The 20657-nt window shown below is 36.8% G+C and overlaps 1 long non-coding RNA gene across 6 annotated transcripts in view; it reads left to right on the forward strand.

The window, feature by feature from the left end:
* LOC122521377 overlaps positions 1–20657 on the forward strand; it is a 48644-nt gene that overhangs the window by 22301 nt on the left and 5686 nt on the right. The window contains exon 4 of one of the 6 annotated variants that reach the window (XR_006304772.1): positions 9328–9411. The exons of 4 other annotated variants lie outside the window; for them this stretch is intronic. This is a non-coding gene — a long non-coding RNA (uncharacterized LOC122521377). Of the gene's footprint in view, positions 1–9327; positions 9412–10778; positions 11086–20657 lie in introns of those variants that run through there. One more of the 6 variants, XR_006304791.1, reaches the window with a different exon arrangement.

Here is a 20657-nt window from a genome sequence, read left to right on the forward strand (position 1 = left end):
TCTCTCGAACATATTTTACACACGCAGCCGACCAATTTAAAAGTTCGTTTTCTTTTTATACGATTTTACTTATGTATCTATGCGTTAGACATAATTATTTGTTATTAAAACTGTTATCTTAATGGAAAGATGGTAGGTTTATTGGTATATGAGTCTTTAAATATCTGTTGCATAATACATAATTATTGTAATTTTTTTTTTATAGATTCAATTATTAAAAAATGCGATAAAAGGATTAGAAAGGAGTTGAATAATAGAAGTTGAGAAGAATTTATAAGTGATTGGCGCAATTTATTCGTTTTATTAAAATAACCTATTAGAGGCAGAATAAATTTTCCCGTCTTGAAGAGCAGCTGTCGTGATCACCTGCCAAATAATATAATATAACATCGCGTGGAAGCTTTTGAAAACTCGTAAAACCATCGGGAAGATTTCGATGGGTTACATTTTCTAACTTTTCCCTTTCGGAATATTTACGATGTTTAGGGATTTTTACTTCGAAGATCGAGTAAGATTATAAAAGACAGTTTAGATTTCAATGTTTACACGATCATTTTTAACTAACGACAAGAAAACGAACAATAATAGCAAACATTTGAATATTTGACAGTTCTCGAATGCGCTTAGATTTCGCTAATCAATCGTTCGATGAACATAACACGCGCTCGTATCAAAGATGTTTGAATTAGATTACGTATAATTATCGATCGATATTTGGATATTTTTGATTGTAACGATTACGAGTATTTCGCGTATGTGCCCATAATTATGAAAGTGGTGTCTAAGTCATATATATTTCTCGTTTCGAGATATTTAAAGGATTAAATTTGAACATTAAATGAATTCTAATATTAATATGAATGAATAAATATTAATAAAATAAATAATAAAAAATTAATAAAATAAATAAATTATTAATAAAATGAATTCTAATAATAATATTCAAATAACAAACACTATCATCTAACGGTTCATTTTTGACAATATCGTGAAAATTACATTGAATTAATTTAATTTCAAATAATGTGCTGTGTGAAATAACTAATAAACTTATTTTTGTTTAATTTTGACTTAGACCACTTTCATAATTATGGGCACATATATATATAGATAGATACGTGTTCATAATCGTGAAACGAATAAAATCGCGAGATCGTTAGTGGGTCGGCTTTACTCGGCACGCGTGCTATCGATTTGGTTTCCTTGCAGCTGGATGACAAGGTAGGGTAACCCAACACGCGTTAATCGCACCTATATAGGGGCAGCTTCGTAGGCCAGGTTACGGTGAATCGGCATGCAGGATTAGTCACGAGTAAGCTCGTTCCTGGGTAACGACAGCTGCTACCGCCATGCACCACCGTCTTCTACGACTGCAACCGTTACCACTACTATGGCTAATAACATTTATCGCTTTACCAACAATGACGTCGTCGTCGTCGTCGGCTTCGTCTTCGTCGTCGTTGTTGCCTTCGTTAATGAAAAACTTAAACTCAACACCCCCACGGTAGTTTACTTTTCTCCATCTCATTTAATTTCTATATCTTATGTTAATAGATATTAATTTGACATTTAACAATTTTACCTAAATCGTTTCTACAAGTGAGAAACTTCATTTTAATTTGTCAACTTTATACGATAATGAATTTTATTGATAAATATAAATGCCCATAGTCCTACGGTGTTGTTAGTAATTCCTTGCAAAGAATTCGAGATAAGATAAGCCAAAGAAATCACAAATAACCATAGGTAATTTCTTACAAATCATGCTCAGCCATGCGAAGAAGATTTCTCTTTTGGTCCTAAAGGTAGTACACAAGAGGGCGCCAGATGGATAACGTTTGTAAGGTTTACAGCGGGAGAAGCTGATACGCAGTTTTCTCTTTGGAAAGAACAAGAAGAAGACGAGACGAGACGAGGAGGAGGAGGTGGAGAAGGAGGAGGAGGAGGAGGAAGGGGGGCAGATTGGCCCAAAAAGTCGTGCAAGACTCGAGAAGAAAAAGAAAAAGAAGAAGAAGAAGAGGAAGAAGAAGAAGAAGAATGAGGATGAGGTGAAGGGTGTGGAGGAGGGTGATGAGGAGAGGAGTCCAGGACCGACCAAGGACCGTCGTTGGTTTCCCTGCCCCTCCCCAAACCACTCGTTACCTCTCTTCCCCCCCCTTTTCCTTCTTTCCAACAGAAGAGAGCCCTTTAGCTGGGAGACGACTCGTCTTCTTTCCACCTGAACACGGTACGCACAGGTGCGACGAGGAGGCTAAAGGAGAGGGAGGGGAGGTGTAGTCGGTTGAACGAGGAGGGGACGATGGCACTGACCTAAAGTAACGCGTTTGCTGCGGCCAGATCTCGAAGAAGAAAGAAAGAAAGAAAGAAGTACGCCAGACTGAAAACGGAGCACCTTCGATGAAGAATAAGAGAAGAATGAGAGAGAGAGGGAGGGGGAGAGAAAGAAAAGATGGCGACGTTGATGGCCTACGTCGATGGATCGAGACATTTCTCTTTCTTTTTTATGGGAACTTCAATATTTTGTCTCGCGTTTCGATTGATTTTCATATTTATTTTCATCAAAATTGAATTATTTTCTATTTATCATTATTCTCTTGAATGTATAAATAATCGATCGTTTATAGATAAGTTGGTAACATTGACGATTGGTGCCTTGTTTGAAATTTCATTTCAAAGTATCCAATAAGGTATTAGGAATATCATATTAGGTATCATTATCTAATTGTAATATTTGACCTTCGTTGTCTATCCGCATGTAGAAGAGACTGTACTCATTTTGAAATGCATATACTGCTTGTCGTTCGATATTATCGATCATTTGAGCAGCCTCTTTTCACGTTCGGCGTCATCGGTTCGGCGAACTTTCCGGTTGAAAGTCGTATTTGGGGTAAGAGTCTTGGCTTCGTTCTCCCGTCTGGGTGGTCTTTTCCATCTCTTTCTCTTTTTTTTCTTTTTTCCTTGGTGTGCCATTCGTCTCTCTCTCTCTCTCTCTCTCATCCTCTCATTCTCTCATTCTCTTTCCACATTCATCCATCTTTCTCGGTTACTTTCTCACGAGAGAGCGAGTTCATACGACACTCGACACGTTCGTTTCGATCGATCGCGAAGGAACTAACTCCGGGCGGAAACGCTTAACGTCCTTCAGTACGCGACACAGCACATATGCTACATAAGCTTTCGAGAGTCTACCGGGTGTCTGCGAAAGATAAGAAGGAGGACGGCCCTTCAGCCGAGACTGTCTGACACTGGGCTAGGTCAGTCGTAGCTTAAACGACCAACAACGTTACACTGAAACCACGAGCATGCTCGTTATCGATCCTAAACAAATCGCAAAGTTACTTTCCTTTTCTTTCTCTTTCTCTCTCTCTCTCTCTCTCTTTCTCTCTCCTCCTTTTTTATTATTCGACATCGTCGATTATATCGAGACGCTTCATTATTTATTATTACAAATTTTGTTATTAAAATTAGTGTTTGGCAAAAGCTACGAGACGATCTTACGGTGTAACTTTGAAAAAATGGGAACCTTTGAAAAGTGCAGAGATAACGAAATTGTCGACGGCCGGGACTATATTCTCTTCTTTTCCTCTCTTTCTATCTGTCCTGGTGGTTTTTATTTTTGAAAAAAGAAAAAAAAAGAAAAAAGGAAAAAAGATCAGAGTTCACACGCGTGGTCGTTTTTACAAAGGCGGCCCGCCGTTTCGGGCCGTCGTCCAATGGCGCCACCTGCTCGGACTTCAACGTTGAAAGTAGGTATCGTCGTCGGTGCAAATAGAATTTCAAGAGTCGCGTATTAAACTCTTTATACCGCTCGCCCGCAACCTTTTACGACCTTACGGGAACGGTTTCTATGGTAATACCGCGAGGACCTTTTGGAAGGAAGTAATGCTTTCTCTCCCACAAAATTTCCTCGTGAAATAAGCGATGAACGTAGAGCTCTGGCTGGCTGGCTGGCTGGCTGGCTGGTTGGTTGGTTGGTTGGTTGGTTGGTTGGTTCGTTGGTTGGTTGGTGACGAGAAAGGAAAGGAAAAAATGAGAAACTTTATGCGGGCAAGGACACAGCGTCGTTTCGGTTAACCTATTTAGGATTTTATCCCTAGATACTCCTCTTTCTTTTTTTCGAGAAAAAATTCATCGCAAGCGCTCTATCTGGTTTAATCTTTGCGTTTAAGTAGCACAGTTTTATTTGCATTACAAGTTTTCAAATTTAAATACATCTTTTTGTTTTTTTTCTCTTTCTTTTTTTTTTTTTCAGTTACGACAAATCGAATTAGGAAAAAAAAAAGATATTGAGTTAACGTCACGAGTAGATAGTAAAAAAAACACTGACCTACTTAAGCGTTCTATTTTTATCAACGTAAGAGATGAAAGAATAAGTAAAAACAAAAATATATACATAAGACGAAGTTGTGTTTTTCCTGGATCATAAACGGCACTTAAGGCGTGAATCGCTGTTGGTTATCTAAAAACATACATACATGCGGCGTCTGTAATTACGACATAGTTACGACACCGAAGAAGTACCATGAGAACGCGTAAATGTCCAACGTGCGTTAACTCAGGTAACTACACGTTTACAACTAGTACGTATTTTATTCAACGAAGTTTTACAGTTAAAATTGGAGATTTGTCAATAAATAATGTCAATATTTGTGCATACAAATACATTCGAAATAATATATAACAATCAATACGTAATATATATTCAAAAGAATTCCATTACTCACATTGGCCAAGCCCCGATACTTGAAATCTCATCGTACGTTATATTTTCTTACTCGTAAATAAAAGTGCACGTACAATACTACATTCTTTAGAGTTTTAAAAAATCGATTGAAAACAAAATAAAACTACGTGTGTATGTGTGTGTGTGTGTGTGTGTGTGTGTTTGTGTCTCTCCGCCCGAAGCAGAAACACGACGAGCTCGTGAATAATGAATAAGCCAAAGTAAGAAAGGAGATAATATTTCGCGTTAGTGTGTGTTTGATCTATTTTTAAAATATTATTTATATACATATATCAAAAGTTCGTCTCGATAACATGAATTTTGTATTTAACTTGCGAAAGATCGATTACGGTCGACCTGATTTCTTTTCCTTTTTCTTTTTTTTTTTAGCAAAACGCGCAAACAAAGTTTTAAGTACGAAAAGTGTAAATTATAAAAAACATTTCTTTTGGTTTTTACTTGTATTTTATTTATTTATTTATTTGTTTGTTTGTTGCGTGTTTCTTTTTGTTCGTCGAATGCACGATCGAGTCGACCTTGCTCGTCTTTTCGTCGATTTCGAGAGTGTGCAATCTCTCGTGAGGTCGAGGTTATAATTCGACGACGACGACGACGACGACGACGCTTCGGCAACTTTTCGTCTTGGCCTTCGTAAGCTTTAAAACTTCATTTTACGTTGGCCATCCTCCGTTTCTTCTTCTTCTTCTTTTTTTTTCTTTCCATCGCGTCCTTCATTTACTCTCCTACTCTTCTTCCTATCTTTCGCTCCACTTTACTACTCTCGCCTTATTGTCAGACGTTTTTCATTCGCAATTTTTACATTCTGTTTTTGTTTGCTTCAAATACATTACTTACTTTCAAACGACGAATTGTATTCGATTTCGTAAAGTGAAAATAAAAAAACAAACCAAAAATTACGAAATTATTCCATCGAGTTTAAGTCGTTAATCGATTAATCGATTTTTAATAGGATTATAAAAAAAGAAAATAATAAAAAAAAACAGAAGATAGAAGTAAAAACTAACGAGAAAAAGATACGGTGTCTAACGATAATAAATCCTCTTAAAAAGAGGAAGAAAACGAAAAAAAAAATAAACGAACGGTTGGAGGGGGTGGGGGGTGGGGTGGGGTGGGGAAAAAATAACTACGTGCCTTGGGTAAGCTGTCAATCAAAGTCGCGCTTCGAAATGAAATACATATGGTCGACATGCATCGGCACGAGCCAACAATTTTTTTTTTCGACGGAAAATCCTCTCTCTCTCTCTCTCTCTCACTCACTCTCTCTCTCTTTCCCTTTCTATTTTTTTTTTATTTTCTATCTCGTTGATCGCCGGATTTGATTGTCATATTTTGTTTTCCCCCCTATTCTCACACTCTTTATATTGTTTCCTCGTCCGATGAAATATCGAGCGAAAGCAATTTCCCTAATTTTTCCCACCACGCTTTGTTGATTCTCGCAAACGTTGTAGCTATTAACACGATCGCTATATATATATATATATATATATATATTTATATTTATATATGATTTTTCCTCGTATATTTTTCTGTTCAATTGAAATTTTTTAGTCGATAAAAGAATCTACCTTACACCACCAACTTATATTCGATTTAGATTTATTAGAAAAATATTTCAATATTATATTCAAATAATAACGAACAACAAATATATAAATATAATAAATATATATATATACAACAAATAAATATATATAATTTATATTATATATATTTAATTAATATATATTATATTAATTATTATATATATTATATTAATTTATATATATTATAATTTATTTATATATATTAAATATATATAAACAACAAATATAAATTTATAAATATATATATGACTACGATTAGATTTTGATATCGGTTAATTTTTGTTGGTAATAATTTAAAGGATAGGATTCTTTTTTCGAATGGTTTAAATACAAAAGTTGCTAACAGCTTTAGAAAGAGGGAGAGGGAAAAAGAAAGAAAGAGAGGGAGAGGGAGAGAGAGAGAGAATTTAAGGAGAGGTAGAAAACACATCAATTTAAGCCACATGCATCTCTCTGGCTTCGTATTTAGGTGGATAATCGGCTTACAAAGTCGGCCTACCGGGGCAACGGATGCATGCAGTGTCTGTACGATGCAGTTTACTTGCATTGCGCTTTGCTCGCCATTCTCGTTGCATGTCATTAGACGCGACTCTTAGTGTCGTCGAAGCTTTCCTACTTTCGTTTAATGACAAAACGAGAAACAGAAGGAAGAGAGGAGGGATCGTTGGTTTGGATTAGTCTACCTCTCTCTCTCTCTCTCTCTCTCTCGTTTAATCGTTTCGTACAAACACAGAAATTGTCTAACGCGTAAGAGATAACCGTTAGAATAGAATTAGACGTCATAGAAAGAAAGAAAGAATGAGTTCTTCTGTTTTTTTTTTTGGCGGAGGGTAATTGGTTTCATTTGTCGAACGGTTAAAAAAAATTAATATTCACTTTTATTTTTATATTTTCGTAGGATTGTTTTAACAAACGTAAAAAAAGAAAAAAAAAAATAGAATTAACAAACATTTCATTTCTAACAAAACTATGATGGTCTAGTTTCGTCTTCTTTTCCTTCCTTCCTTCTCTCTTGCACGCAGCATCACCTGTTGCATGACAGCTGGACAATAATATTTCGAGTATATCCTGTATAGAAAAAAAAAAAAGAAATAATAGGAAAAAAAAATACGTAGAATTTAGATTTTTTCAGTTGGAATAATACGATCCGATAGATTTAATAAAGAAATTTTTTCAACTGACGCGGATGAATAAAAAGCAATCCGATTAATTAAAAATTATATTCGATTAATAAATTGAAATATATGTAGTCTGCGATCATAGTTATCGCATATATCGAAATCTATGTACTTATCGATTATTGACTTAACTCTCTGCCGCAAAATACAGTTCGATATTTGTGAAATTTCTCTTATCTGCACGGAAGTGTGAACATGGCTGGTGCCTATGTTCCATGGGTGCTTCCGGTAAGTGAAACTGGTTGGTCCATTGGGTGTCGTGACTGTCGAGCTTGTGTTCCTCGATTTACGTTGTCGGAGTCTACTCCCGAATACCATGAAATTTAACAAACCATGAATTATGTGAAACGTTGTATAGTACTCGCCATGAGATTCGTATAACTCGTAGGAGAGAAAATGTGTGAGTGGAAAATAGAAAGAGAGAAAATAGAGCGAGAGATATTCAAAAATTAATATAAAATATATATATCCAAGAAGAAATTAAAAAAAAGTAACACAATTATTGAAATTCGTTGAAACGAGCGTTATCAAAAAGTAAGTTTAATTCAACAGGCGGTTACGATTTGGCTACATCGATAAGATCGGATTTCTTCATGCGAGCTCGTGTTATCGGTTCTTATCGTCGATTGCGACGGAACTCGATATTCAAAGAGTTTAAGGAAGAAGAGAGAAGAAAGTAGTCGTGCTGGCAAAAGAGAAAAGAAAAGGAAAGGAAGAAAGCGTTCCTTGGAAATTTCCATAAGCACTAACCAAAAGGCGTCGTATTGGTTATACATGCGTAGGCGAAGTATTAAGTTTCGGGGAAACAAGACGCGTCGTCGTCGCGTGAATTATTAAATATTATATTTAATTCCGATGAATCGAGAGATCGGATATCTCGAATTATTATTATTATTATTTTCATTATTTTCGATTGTTATAAGAAGAATTTTTATTCGGACAAGAGACCTTGGTTAATTGAAAAGTCTCATCGTATAAAATCTAATTATAATATAATGTAAAATATCTAATATAAAAATCTAATATCATTCATCAATTCATTTTCCCCCCTTTCGACATAGTCTCAATATATTTGTAAAAAATAATAGACCTATAAAAACACTTGAATTCGCTTTAATATAAATATTATTATCTATAATTAACTACGACTACGTGATGAAATTTATCACGAGTGACACGGTTTTGGCAAGTGATTATTATCCCCCTTAGATCAATATAATTGTTAAGTAACTATGATAGAACTTAATGAGCGTTCTCGCGTAAGTACGTTTAAACCTTTGGATATAGAGTTAGTTAGAAAAATCTAATCGTCCCTTAGTACCTCGTAGATAGTACACCTAACCGATGGTCTAAGTCTTTGTCTCAAAGACTTTACACGCAATTTTTGTAGAAAATCATTAAATAGGTAAATCGTTTGTAGGAAGTAGATAATGTGCATTATGTTAACCCAGACGCCAACATGGTAAAACGCTTTGAACGTAAAGGATATTAAAGTTTTGAACGCGGACGAACGAACGATGGCGAAAAGGCGAATTAAAGTCAAAAGAGAAGAAAACGTTTATAACGAAGAAGAAGAACAAGAACAAGAAGAAGGAGAAGAAGAAGAAGAAGAAGAAGACTTAGTAGTAGAAGAGATAAAGAAGAATGTTCTATCTCTCTCTCTCTCACTCCCACTTTCACTCTCTCGCTCTTTCTCACTCTCCCTCTCGTCTTTTTCGAAAAACGACGACACCGTGAAATTATTTAGCTTATAAGATACGTGATAATCACCGATCGGCCGATCGCTCCAATTAACGTCAGAATATTTGCGCTAAAATTACAGTACCGGCAGACGACAACAACGACGAGGAGAAGGAGGAAAAGGAGGAGAAGGAGGAGGAGGAGGTTGAGAGCGTAACGAATTGGGGTAAGGGGCTAAGAAGAGGAGTGGAAGGGGTAGGGGGACGAAACCTCGCCCAACACCACCGATGGGTAATCGATACAAAAGTCCACAAGGGTTGGGCCGCCTTAGTGGCCCCGGCCGTGTGTTATGCGCATACAAACGTGCAGTCGACCGCACTAGAGTGTGCAATTGCACCACCAACTACTGAACTTTTTACAAACGAACGTTGGCAATGAGGCAGAGAGAGAGAGAGAGACAGAGAGAGAGAGAGGGAGAGAAAGAGAGAAGGGGTTGAAGTTTCTTTTTTCTCTCCTTATTTTTTCTTTTTTTTTTTTTTTTACTGAAAAGGTTGAACGAATATAATGGATATTGTTACCTCTTATTATATTTTCTTCGAGTTAATTTTCGTGTAAAAATAATTGCAAAGATCTTATATCATTTGCGATTGATTTCAATCGTCGTACGAATGATATTGTTTTATTTGTTTAGTATTTCTGCGTTGATGATCGTAGATGTATCGAAACAAATTTTCATTATTTTTATTAAATTCGTTCGTAGCGAGGTAATAAATAGAAAACGATGGAAGCTTGTTTGGCGTCGAACTCGCCGAGCACGGTAATATCGAAAATACCCGAAAAAAACTTCGAAATATTTCCAATTATTTTCTCCTATCATATTTCTATTAAAATTATACTTTTCATTAATTTTGTAAAAGAAAGAAAGAAAGAAAGAGAGAACAAAAAGAAGACGAGGAAGAAGAAGAAGTTTTATTGATAACAAAATAAGCTTTTGGAACACTATTAACATTTCCGTCCCTTGCTCCCTCCGCCCTTCCGATAAACAAAGCTGACTAATACAACCACAAAAACAACTAATACATACTTCTTTCCATAATGAAAAATTAAAAAAAAAAAAAAAAAAAGAAAGAAAAAAAGGAAAAACTTAACATCCATCCAGCGCATTTTTCTCTATAGCAAGCTGTCCATGCCTGGACGAGCGCATTTGCGTTAAGCACGCGCTAATCGAAGCCTACGCGGTCGAGAAGGGTTAGAGAAGAGCACAGAGAGAGAGTAAGAGAGAGAGAGAGAGAGAGAGAGAAAAAGAGAGAAAAAGAGAGAGAGAGAGAGAGAGGCAAAGGCTCGCGTCTGGCTCGCGCTCAACAGCGAGGAGAGCGGCGTAATAAAGGCGCCCTTTTAATGGCCAATACTAATCAATGAAATACGAAGTCACGGAGCTGTCTATCTTTCTCTTTTTCTCTTTCATACATACATACATATGAACATACGTATACGGATATGCAAGCATTCGCATAGAGAGAAAGAGGAAGAGAGATGGAACGATGCTGAGTTCGTGCAAACTAAGGGGTACGCAGCTTTCTCTCTCTCTCTTACTTGTATAGACGCACGTATGCACGCATGTATGCACGCATGCACGTACGCACGCCACTCTTTTTCTCCCCTCGACCGAGCCAACTCTGCTCCATACTGAAAGACCGTATCTGTCTGTGTGTATGTGTGTGTGTGTGAGAGAGAGAGAGAGAGAGGCCACGATATTTTTCAGGATGGGATATTTAACGCGTTGGTCAGGTCAGTAACCCCAGGCAGTCGGGGCCCTGCGATTGGCCGGCCTCGACGACGCTCTGCCACGAATTCCCGGCCCCTCATTGGCCGAGCCGGGCCCTGGACCTACACCAACCTCGTGCGTACCTATACGAGTATACTGCATCATTTCTATCCTTATTCTTCCTCAAGTTTATATCTATTTCTTTTTCTCTCTCTCTCAGTGTGTAGATTTGTCTATGTGTGTGTTTGTGTTTTTGTTTGTTTGCGTGGATGTAGACGTACATGTGCATGTGCATGTAAAGAAGACGGGCCATGCGATATGTCATAGTAGAGAGTACCCGATGTATAGTCGAGCCAAACTTTTCCAGTTGTGATATTAGAGTGAATGAGACAGAGTCAGAGAACGAGTGTGCGAGAGAGAGGGAGAGAGAAAGAGAGAATGATATAGAAGAGTTAAAAGAGAAGGAGAAGGAGAAAGAGAAGGAAGAAGAAGAAGAAGAAGAAGAAGAAGAAGAGTGCATTATGCGTGTAAGAGACTCGGCGTGTTCTCACGGCCAAGTCAGGCAAGTTTTTCGGTCCTTTTTCGATTCTTCGGTAGACTGCGAAACATAACGAATACTCTCTCTCTCTCTCTTTCTCTTACTCTCTCTTACGTTGGTACCTCCTCTTCTTCTACTTATCCTTAACTCTTTTCCTCTTTTACCTTTCTTTTCCTTCTTTATTTTTCCTTCTCTTTTTTCTTAGTATGTATAACGTATGCTACTCGACCGTATTCCGTGAATACTTTCTGAGTTTTCGATTCGAAAGACGAATGGAACAATCTTCTCAGCTTATTTTTCTTTTTTATTTTCTTTCGTGTTTATCTCTTGAAAAATTCGAGGACGATTTTTTTAAATGAACAATTTTTTCCTTGTTTCTTTTTTTTTTCTTTTTTTTCCTCAATCGAACCAATTCATAATCGTATCATTAACAAGTTTTTCATAAGGCCGATGTATAAAATAAATAACAGTCGTTATGAAAACTTACTGTTTAATATGCGTATACACACAAGGTTTTTACCACGTGCATTTACAATTTATGATAATTTATAAATATAAACTGTAAATATTAATAATAATCTTGTAATTATTCTTCTTCTTTGTATTTCTTTTTTTCTTTTTTTTATCTTTTTTTTTTTTGAATCATTCTTTTCACCTCGGCTCGCTCAATTGCGCGGTGCTTTAACATCGAAGGAATATTGCATCAGATTAATATCGAACAGCAGTTGTATAACAAGGATCATTTGTAACATTATAGACGTGATATCGGGCGTGTGCAATTAAATCAACAGCGAGTAGTTAATAATGAAGAAACTAATCTCTCTCTTTCTCATATATATATAGTATATATATAGTAGAGGTAAATCAAAAGGGTAAGTATGCCAAATCCATAGGAAGCCAGCCAGATATGATATGATACAGCAACCAGTCAAACTTTCGGATAGTATGCTCTTTCGACATACAAATTTATATTACTCAATGCCATAAGCGCTCTGTATGATGATAGGGAATCTCGTTTGATAAATGTCAACGTGGTGCCACATCAAAATCATTGGGCTGGTCTACAAATACGTCAGTTGGTTCTATGTATATAAAGAGCTCGAGAGAAAGAGACAGTGTGTGAGAAAGTGAGAGAAAGAGAGAGAGAGAGTGAGAGAGAGAGAGAAAAGCCAGCGTGTAACCATGCAAGGGTTAAGCCCTTTTTGTCCAGAAGGACGAGCATCGAACAACCAGAGAGAGAGAGAGAGGGAGAGAGAGAGAGTGGAGGCCCTTTATGGAGCGAAGGTTAATCCGGCGTATCTCTATGGAGCGTTAACGTCGAATCGTCGCTAATGGCGAACGAACGAGCAATGCGTGACATTCCAATAACGTGTCGTTGGATCATTGATAACCACCCTTGCTTGGACGAGTTACTAATTGGATGACATTACATGCTTCCCCTAAATAAACTTTTCAGATAATTGTCAACTGCAATGATTTTGACTATTTCTAGAGAAGAACCTTGAAATTCGAACAGAAGGTTACTGCTTCCAAGAGAGTTACGATTTAAGAACCGTTAACGGTAGCATAAACGTGAGCTCGCGAGAGTCGATGAGTGTATTGGTGACTAGAGGTAGGTGTAAGGATGGTCTTCTGCACAACAGAGAGAGAGAGAGAGAGAGAGAGAAATAGAATGAGAGAAAGAGATGGAGATCGGCACGTTCAGATGTAGGCTACCAGAGTCACGACCCTTTTCTTCTTCTTCCTCTTCCTCTCACGATCGTTACTTCTTCTTCTTCTTCTTCTTCTTTTTCGAGTTACTTCTTTCTTACTTATTCGCACACTTTTCTTTTTATATCGAGCTTACATTTTGAATTATTCTCTCATCTTGTGTTCGTATTGATCAAAATCGCAAGAGAGAAAATAAAGTTTAGGATTATTATAATGATGAATAGAGAAAAGTAGATGGAAATAGGAGAATATCAGAATGCTTTTAGATGATTTAGTAGGTATTCCTCGAAGACTCCTTGAGATTATGGTAGGACCAGTCTATGCCGAGTGGGTATCCACGTTATTAACGTGCACGCGCGGTCAAACGCTCTGTTCATTGTCTCTCATTGATGCCGACTCGACCCGACCCGACTCGACCCTCGAAAACGCACACAACACCACGTTGTTATCGTACGCTCGGATTCCCTCTCAACCTGACCACCCGTCTGCAGACTTACTACTACTACTACCCTCTCTAACCCCCTCGTTCCTTTTACCAGACTTGGACTCAAGGCTTACTAGGTGCGATAACAAGCTACCTACCTACCTACCTACCTACCTACCTACCTACCTACCTATCTACCTACCTATCTACCTACCTACCTACACCTTCTACCACCGGTAACGTCACCCTTTTCTTTCTTTCTTTCTTTTTCTTTTTTTTTTCTGACTTCGTCTTCGTCGTCGTCGTCGGTTCCGTTGTAGGACCACTCGAGACGAGAAGAAGCGTGCCGCTTCGCTTTCGAAGAAATTCACCTCGTGTAACCATTCTCCGGCCTTCTTACCGTTACCTACTGCAAAACTTTCTTAAAACGTTCTTTGATAGATAAGAAAAAGAAGAAGAAGAAGAAGAGAGTTTCAGTAAAGATGATGGAATCTTTCTCTCTCTCTCTCTCTCTCTCTCTCTCTCTATGTGTCTGATCGTTTAAACCGTTCGAGTGTATACTTTCAGATTTGAGATATTTTTGTATTTTCTTATCATGATGGAATTTGAATAATACGATATATCTCGAAATACGATAATGTTTAAGTTGGTTTTTCTTATACGTTAGATATCTATAATAATAATTATTAATAAGCGTAGATAATATGTTTTTTTTTATGTAAGAAGTTAGAAAGAATAATTTGAAAAACTTAGGAACTCGGGATTGAATTTTGTCTCCTTTGTTGGATGGTATATTTTATTCGTGTAATCCTTGGATGTATAAAATAAATGCAAATAAAGAAATGAAAATAAAGAATAAAAAAAAAGAAACGTATAAAAATAAAACAAAACAACGCATACGCGTACGAGCAAAAATAGATATAATTATATAAAAATTATTTCATCTTATATTACAGAAAGAGAGAGAGAGAGAGAGAGAGAGAGAGAGAGCGTAGTATAACGTAAAATATGAAAATATTATACGTGTAATATAATATTCATCGTCGATCAATAAAAGATAATCGGTTTGAAAAAACTATGCTACTAAAACCATATATGTATACACGTTATTTGCAAATATTATGGAAAGAACAAAGAAACAGAGAGATAGAGTATCGTTAACGCGCGCGCGTGTGTGTGTGAGTCGACCATTATAGATTATTAACATAATTTTATATTCGGCCCTAACGTCGTCATCTGCGAGACTCCTCGTTGATTGAGCGTCAATGTAACTCGGTTCTCGAGAGTTTGCCGGCAGCTCGGTAAAAGTCTCTTTGAGGTGGATCAAGGTGGTAAGCACGAACGACGACGGGCTTTAAAGAGGTGGTGCTCGAATAAACTGAATTTCGGCTAGAGTGCCACTTCACAAGAAAAGGACTGAAAGAGATGGAGAGAGAAAGAGAGTGTGAGAGAGAGAGAGAGAGAGACCAAAAAGCGCGAGCGAACGGTCCATGCTATAGATAGCACAAAAACGTTTTTAACCCTTCAAAAGGCCGCCACCACCACCACCACCACCACCACCTTCATTTGCTTTCTCACCGAAGGTGATAACGCGAGAGAAAGAGGAGAGAGAGAGAGAGAGAGACTCTTCGTTCACATTTTCATATTATATACCGTAGAATAATATTTTCCCCCTCCCCTCCCCCTTACCCCTCTTGTAATATTTCATTTATATTCTCCTATCCGAGTTAAATGCGAGAATCGTTTCGGTTACGAATCACACAGAGATAATTACTTACAAATTATATATACATTTTCGAAATAGAGAATACGCGTTTTACAAAGATTCAACGCGCGTTAATAACATATTCTTTTTTTATATAGTTTAAATTTACTTTTACAACTCTAATCTCTCTCTCTCTTTCTCTCGTGTGCTTCTTGTTAAAACTGATTGGTTTTCTATAGAAAAACGAAAGACATTTTTGTTTATCGCAATAGAAAACATTTAAGGCTTCTTAAATTTTCAATAACTTTCATTGAAAATTCCTTCGGACGATTGTTTAATTATGTACGAGATAACAGGTCATTTTTCAGTTTTGATGGAATCCGATTGAACGAGGAAAACCTACGTGTGGTATGCTAAAATGAGTTAAGAATTATTCCAAGGTTTGTTCCGAACGAATAAAGTATGACGAAATATACCAAAACACATATAGTAATGTGATGAGAATGCATCTTAATGTTTAACAAACGTCATTATTCGAAGTATAAAGATATATTTATATAAAACGTGTAAATAGCGTGTAAAATCGTTCGAAGATAGATGTAAGAAATTCAACGAATACGAGCAAAAATTGTCCTCGAGTGCAAAAGGGTTTAACATTAGAACCCATTTCCTCGAGGTTAAGATTCAATCTTAATTTTATTCGTTTATTCTCTTTCCTCATATATACGTGTGCGCTCACGAATTTTTAATTAGGATTGTTAATTGGATAGAAACTGCGATGCACATTGATGCACGAGGATAAAAAGTTTTAGATTTAGGAGTACTAGTCGAATTTGGGTTGTAGTTGCCGGAGATACGAGAGCACAGCTATCGAACTTCTCCTCCCTTCTTCCTCCCAATCGGGTCTTTTTTCATTCCCCGGAAAGAAGGAAGGGAAGGGAAGGGTATGGTTTAGCGAAGGCAAGTAGTACACAGTACTTGCTCGTAACTTTCGCAATTAAATCTGTATGCGAGTCAAAAGGGACCAAGTCTCATTTTTATTTTACAAGCATGGGTTTCGTCCTACCTCTTCTCTTATTCCTAACCACCCGACCCTCCCCCCGTCCCCCACACACCCCTGCCCACCCTCTCCCTCCCTCCCTCTCTCTCTCTCTTTCTCTCTCTTTTTTTAAAGCCGCAGACGGCATCGAGGAGGGTCTCTTCTCGAGCGACTGCGACGACGGAAAATCGTTGTTGACGGACTCGAGTGCACGTAGGGAATGTCGAGGACGCGACATACGTGTTGCCCTTATCCTACGGCAGCGATTTTTCAAATTACCTGGCAGCTTCAGAATCGAGAGAAAACATCGACGAGATTAGTTAGAGGGTGCTCGTGCCTGTTAACGCTCTATAAACGAGTCCTGAATACAGAGACTCGTAGTATTCGTCCCGCTGATGCGATGCGATGCTGCTGCAGTACTGCATTACATTGCAATCCCTGTATGAATCGACTCGAGAGCTGACCGTGTATCTCTACTATCCCCCTACTTCCTCCCCGACCCTCCTCCCAACCTCACTTCACCACCCGCAAATCCCTAGTAAATGTAACTTATATTTCTCGCTAGATGCCACTGAATAAATCTTCTTCAAATTAATTCCCATGCAACAACACGGGACAAGATTTACCATTTATGACCATTTTCGACATAGACAGTTTTATAAATGAATTTTTTCTCTTTTTTTTTTTTTTTTCATTTCAATCCCTACTTGGAACCTAACGAATTTAAATCGTTACTTTTTTTTCTTTTTTTTTTTTTGAAGTTATTTTTTCTATAGAAATTGCATAGAATAATTTAATTTCCGTTTCTCTTGTATAAAGAAAACAGTTTAAAAATTGTAACACAGTAATATTGATATATCTTAATTTTGTTAGATTTATTATTTTAATATACAGATTTTATTAATTGACATTAAAGAGTTAGAAAGTTAACGTGTTTCGAATAATGAATTTTTGTTGGTATTAGTGATAATTGGACAATGTCTATAGGACAATGGTAGGTATATTCGATATTCTCTACCGCATATATGGTAACATTGTCTGTAGCAATAAGCTTAAGGAGCTGATGAACGGATTTTGGTTTGATAATCATTGTCTGTTTAGGTATCTTACTACTGTACATATATACATTGAATCTATGTGCAGATTATTTGAGTGTGTTCTGTTTTAATCGCTAAGAGGGGGAGAGAGACTATTCGATTAAACGTTGAAATATTATTTTACGTTAACATTTTCAAAAGAATAGATCTGTACCAATAGATAATAGAGATGAAACGTTGATAATTACTCGAAATGCTTAGTCGATATCTACCAATGATGCAGGATTATTAACGTAATGTCGTTTCGTGTCAATTGTCGCAAATACTAGCATATATTACACACGAAGATGAGTAGGGTAGTCATGATTACATTCGAAACGATCTACTAAATCGATTTCGCTTTGGTTTACATAAGATTCTAATCTGATAATCAATAATCGTGATAATTATAAATAACGAATAATTAACAAATTATTATATTTCGATCGCGAATACAAAATACAATACTGTAAAGTACAAAGTATATATTATGTAAAATGTCTTGAAAATATTTTTAAGAATGCGTTTCTTTTTTCTTTTTGAAGTTATACTTCTTTTGGCGCGTTGGGGAAAATGTAATGGGGAGTGATTTTGTTCCGAGCGTCTGGAAAAACGACACCATGAAGTTTGTCAGTATTTACGACGCGCGGCAAAGCGATTTCAAGTATACGGCGTGAAGTTGTCTTCTTTTCTTCTTCCCCCTTTTTTTCTCAAGCGGGTCACCCATCCAAATACTAATCGTACTCAGCGCTGCTTTACTCAAATGATCGAAGCGAGAACTAATGCTGTAACCGCGCCATGGCTGTTGACGCGTCAAGTAATTCGATATATCTCTCTTATATTTAGTGCGGACTGATATCTATATTTTGATATTTTCTTTTCTTTTTTTTATTCTTTCTTATATATATAATAATTATTATTTTTTTAGGTTATTTTTTTTCTTTGAAGTTTTTTTTTGAAGTTATTTTTGAGGTTATTGAGGTTATGTTCGTTTTGGTACGGCAAAGAAGTATAACTTCTTACGTAATTTCTTTTTTTATTCTTTCTTATATATATATAATAATAATAATTTTTTTTTTTAAGTTATTTCTTTTCTTTGAAGTTTTTTTTGAAGTTATTTTTGAGGTTATTGAGGTTATGTTCGTTTTGGTACGGCAAAGAAGTATAACTTCTTACGTGTGTATTTTTTTTTCACAAAACAAAGCGATATAAAATATAATATGAACGAATGAACGAACGAACGAACGAACGAATGAAATATCATTAGCGATTATACTTGTCAACAATTTTCTCCTATCATTAATATAATCGAATCAAATTGATATATATATAAACAAAGTTTCTAATCGCATAATATAATACAAAGCAAGAATGACTTGACATGATATATTCTTGACGAAAATTCCTCCGAAATTTGTACGAGTAAAATTAGTGGCCAGGTTCAATCTCTATCCGTTACTGTTTTCCGCGAAACTATGTCGCTTCGGGATTATTATAAGTTTACGTAGAATTAATAATCAAGGTATTAATCCCGAACAAACTATGGAAGATTATGCGAATATATTCGAAATTAGCTGGCAGAATTCAGAATAAACGGGGGCCTGTCTCTCTCTCTCTCTCTCTCTTTCTCTTTCTCTAGCGTTCCCATTTAGATGGAATGTTTACATTCGACTTACGTTTCCCCATGGTTAATGAATTTTCTGGTCCAAACCTCGTACAAGGGGGGATGTCAAAAGGTATTTCTCGCGGACTTAAATGAGACTTATCCCCTCCCTCCCTCCCTTCCTCCTCGAAAATTTACCGATACAATACGAGCGAAATAATTGTCCAAAGCTAAGAATTATTGTCGTCGAAATTAAATCGAATTTTTCAATCCAAAAATATTTGATCTTCTCCTTCCTTTATCAATTTCAAATTTGTTGAATTCGAGCGGATCTGCGGGACGTATGGGATTTTCGCGTTATAAATACCTATAGTTTTTAATTTTTTTTTTCTTCCTTTTTTATTTCGTCGAAATAGAAAAAGTAAAACAAAATCATTCATTTTCTTTGATATTCTTCTTTTGCGTTATTTTTTTTTCTTTTTTTTTTTTTTCACGTGCTAAGTCGTCAAAGAGAGAGTTTCTTTCTTTTTTTTTTCGGGACGCGATAATAAATGGACCGAAAGCAAAATTAACGGCGACATATACACACAGGCGACAAGATCAGGCAAAGGATTTTGTTCGTATCAGTCAACAAAGTTGTTAAAGGCGTGCCATGGATGTTTAGAGCGTTATTATTATTTAAAAAACGCCCTTTCGCTTCGCGACTTTTTTGCCGCTAGCAGAAAGAGAGAGAGAGAGAGAACGAGAGCGAGAGAAAGAGAGAGAGAGATTCCGTTTCTCGGCAGTGATTAAAAATAAAGTTAAGCGCAAAATAAATTTTACGTGTGATTACTTACATTATCGGTTATTTTAAGTAGGGGGGAAAAGCGCGGCGAGGCCTCGTTACGACGAGAAGTTTATAAAAATATTGGAAAAACGCAAAAGAGAAGAGAGAGAAGAAAAAAAAAACTGCTGCTTCTCTTGACGTGACGTCAATAGAAACTTTAAGGAAAAGGAGAAGCGGAATTGTACGAGATTATTTCTCTTTATTATTGCGTGGGATGTTGCCTCCTCTCCTCCCGCCGCCTCCCTTCCCTTCCCCTCTCCTCCGAGCCTACCCATTCGAATGAATTATTATATGAACCATTATCGGGTTGTACCCTATCCGTCAGTTTGGATCACAATCAAATGATATTTTTCAAAAATTGTAACATTTCTTCTTGAAACATTTCAATAGCAATTGCAAATTAATCGGCTATCAGTTTGTAATTGTATAATTAAGATAACAGATGAGATCGTTGAACGTGTTAACGAAGAAAATTAGCGTTGAATGAAGCATTAGTCTCGTAGTTTGCGATTCGTTAGGTCGTAGTCGTGATAGTCGTCGTAGTTGTTTTGTCGTTGATGATGTGTCGTCGATGTGTCGTCTATGTGTCGTCACGCACGCACTCTGACGGCATACGGAATCGATCCTGAGAATCGAACTTCCGCTCGGTAACCTCTTCCGGTACGCGAGAGTCCCATTCGATATGACACTGGAATAGGAAGTTAGATTCTGTCGAGAGAACTTTGGAAATATCGAAGAAGAAGAAGAAGAAGAAGAAGAAGAAGAAGAACAAGAAGAAGATCGGAG

Source organism: Polistes fuscatus, unplaced genomic scaffold (assembly GCF_010416935.1).
Source record: "Polistes fuscatus isolate 324 unplaced genomic scaffold, CU_Pfus_HIC Scaffold1, whole genome shotgun sequence".
Classification (NCBI taxonomy): domain Eukaryota; kingdom Metazoa; phylum Arthropoda; class Insecta; order Hymenoptera; family Vespidae; genus Polistes; species Polistes fuscatus.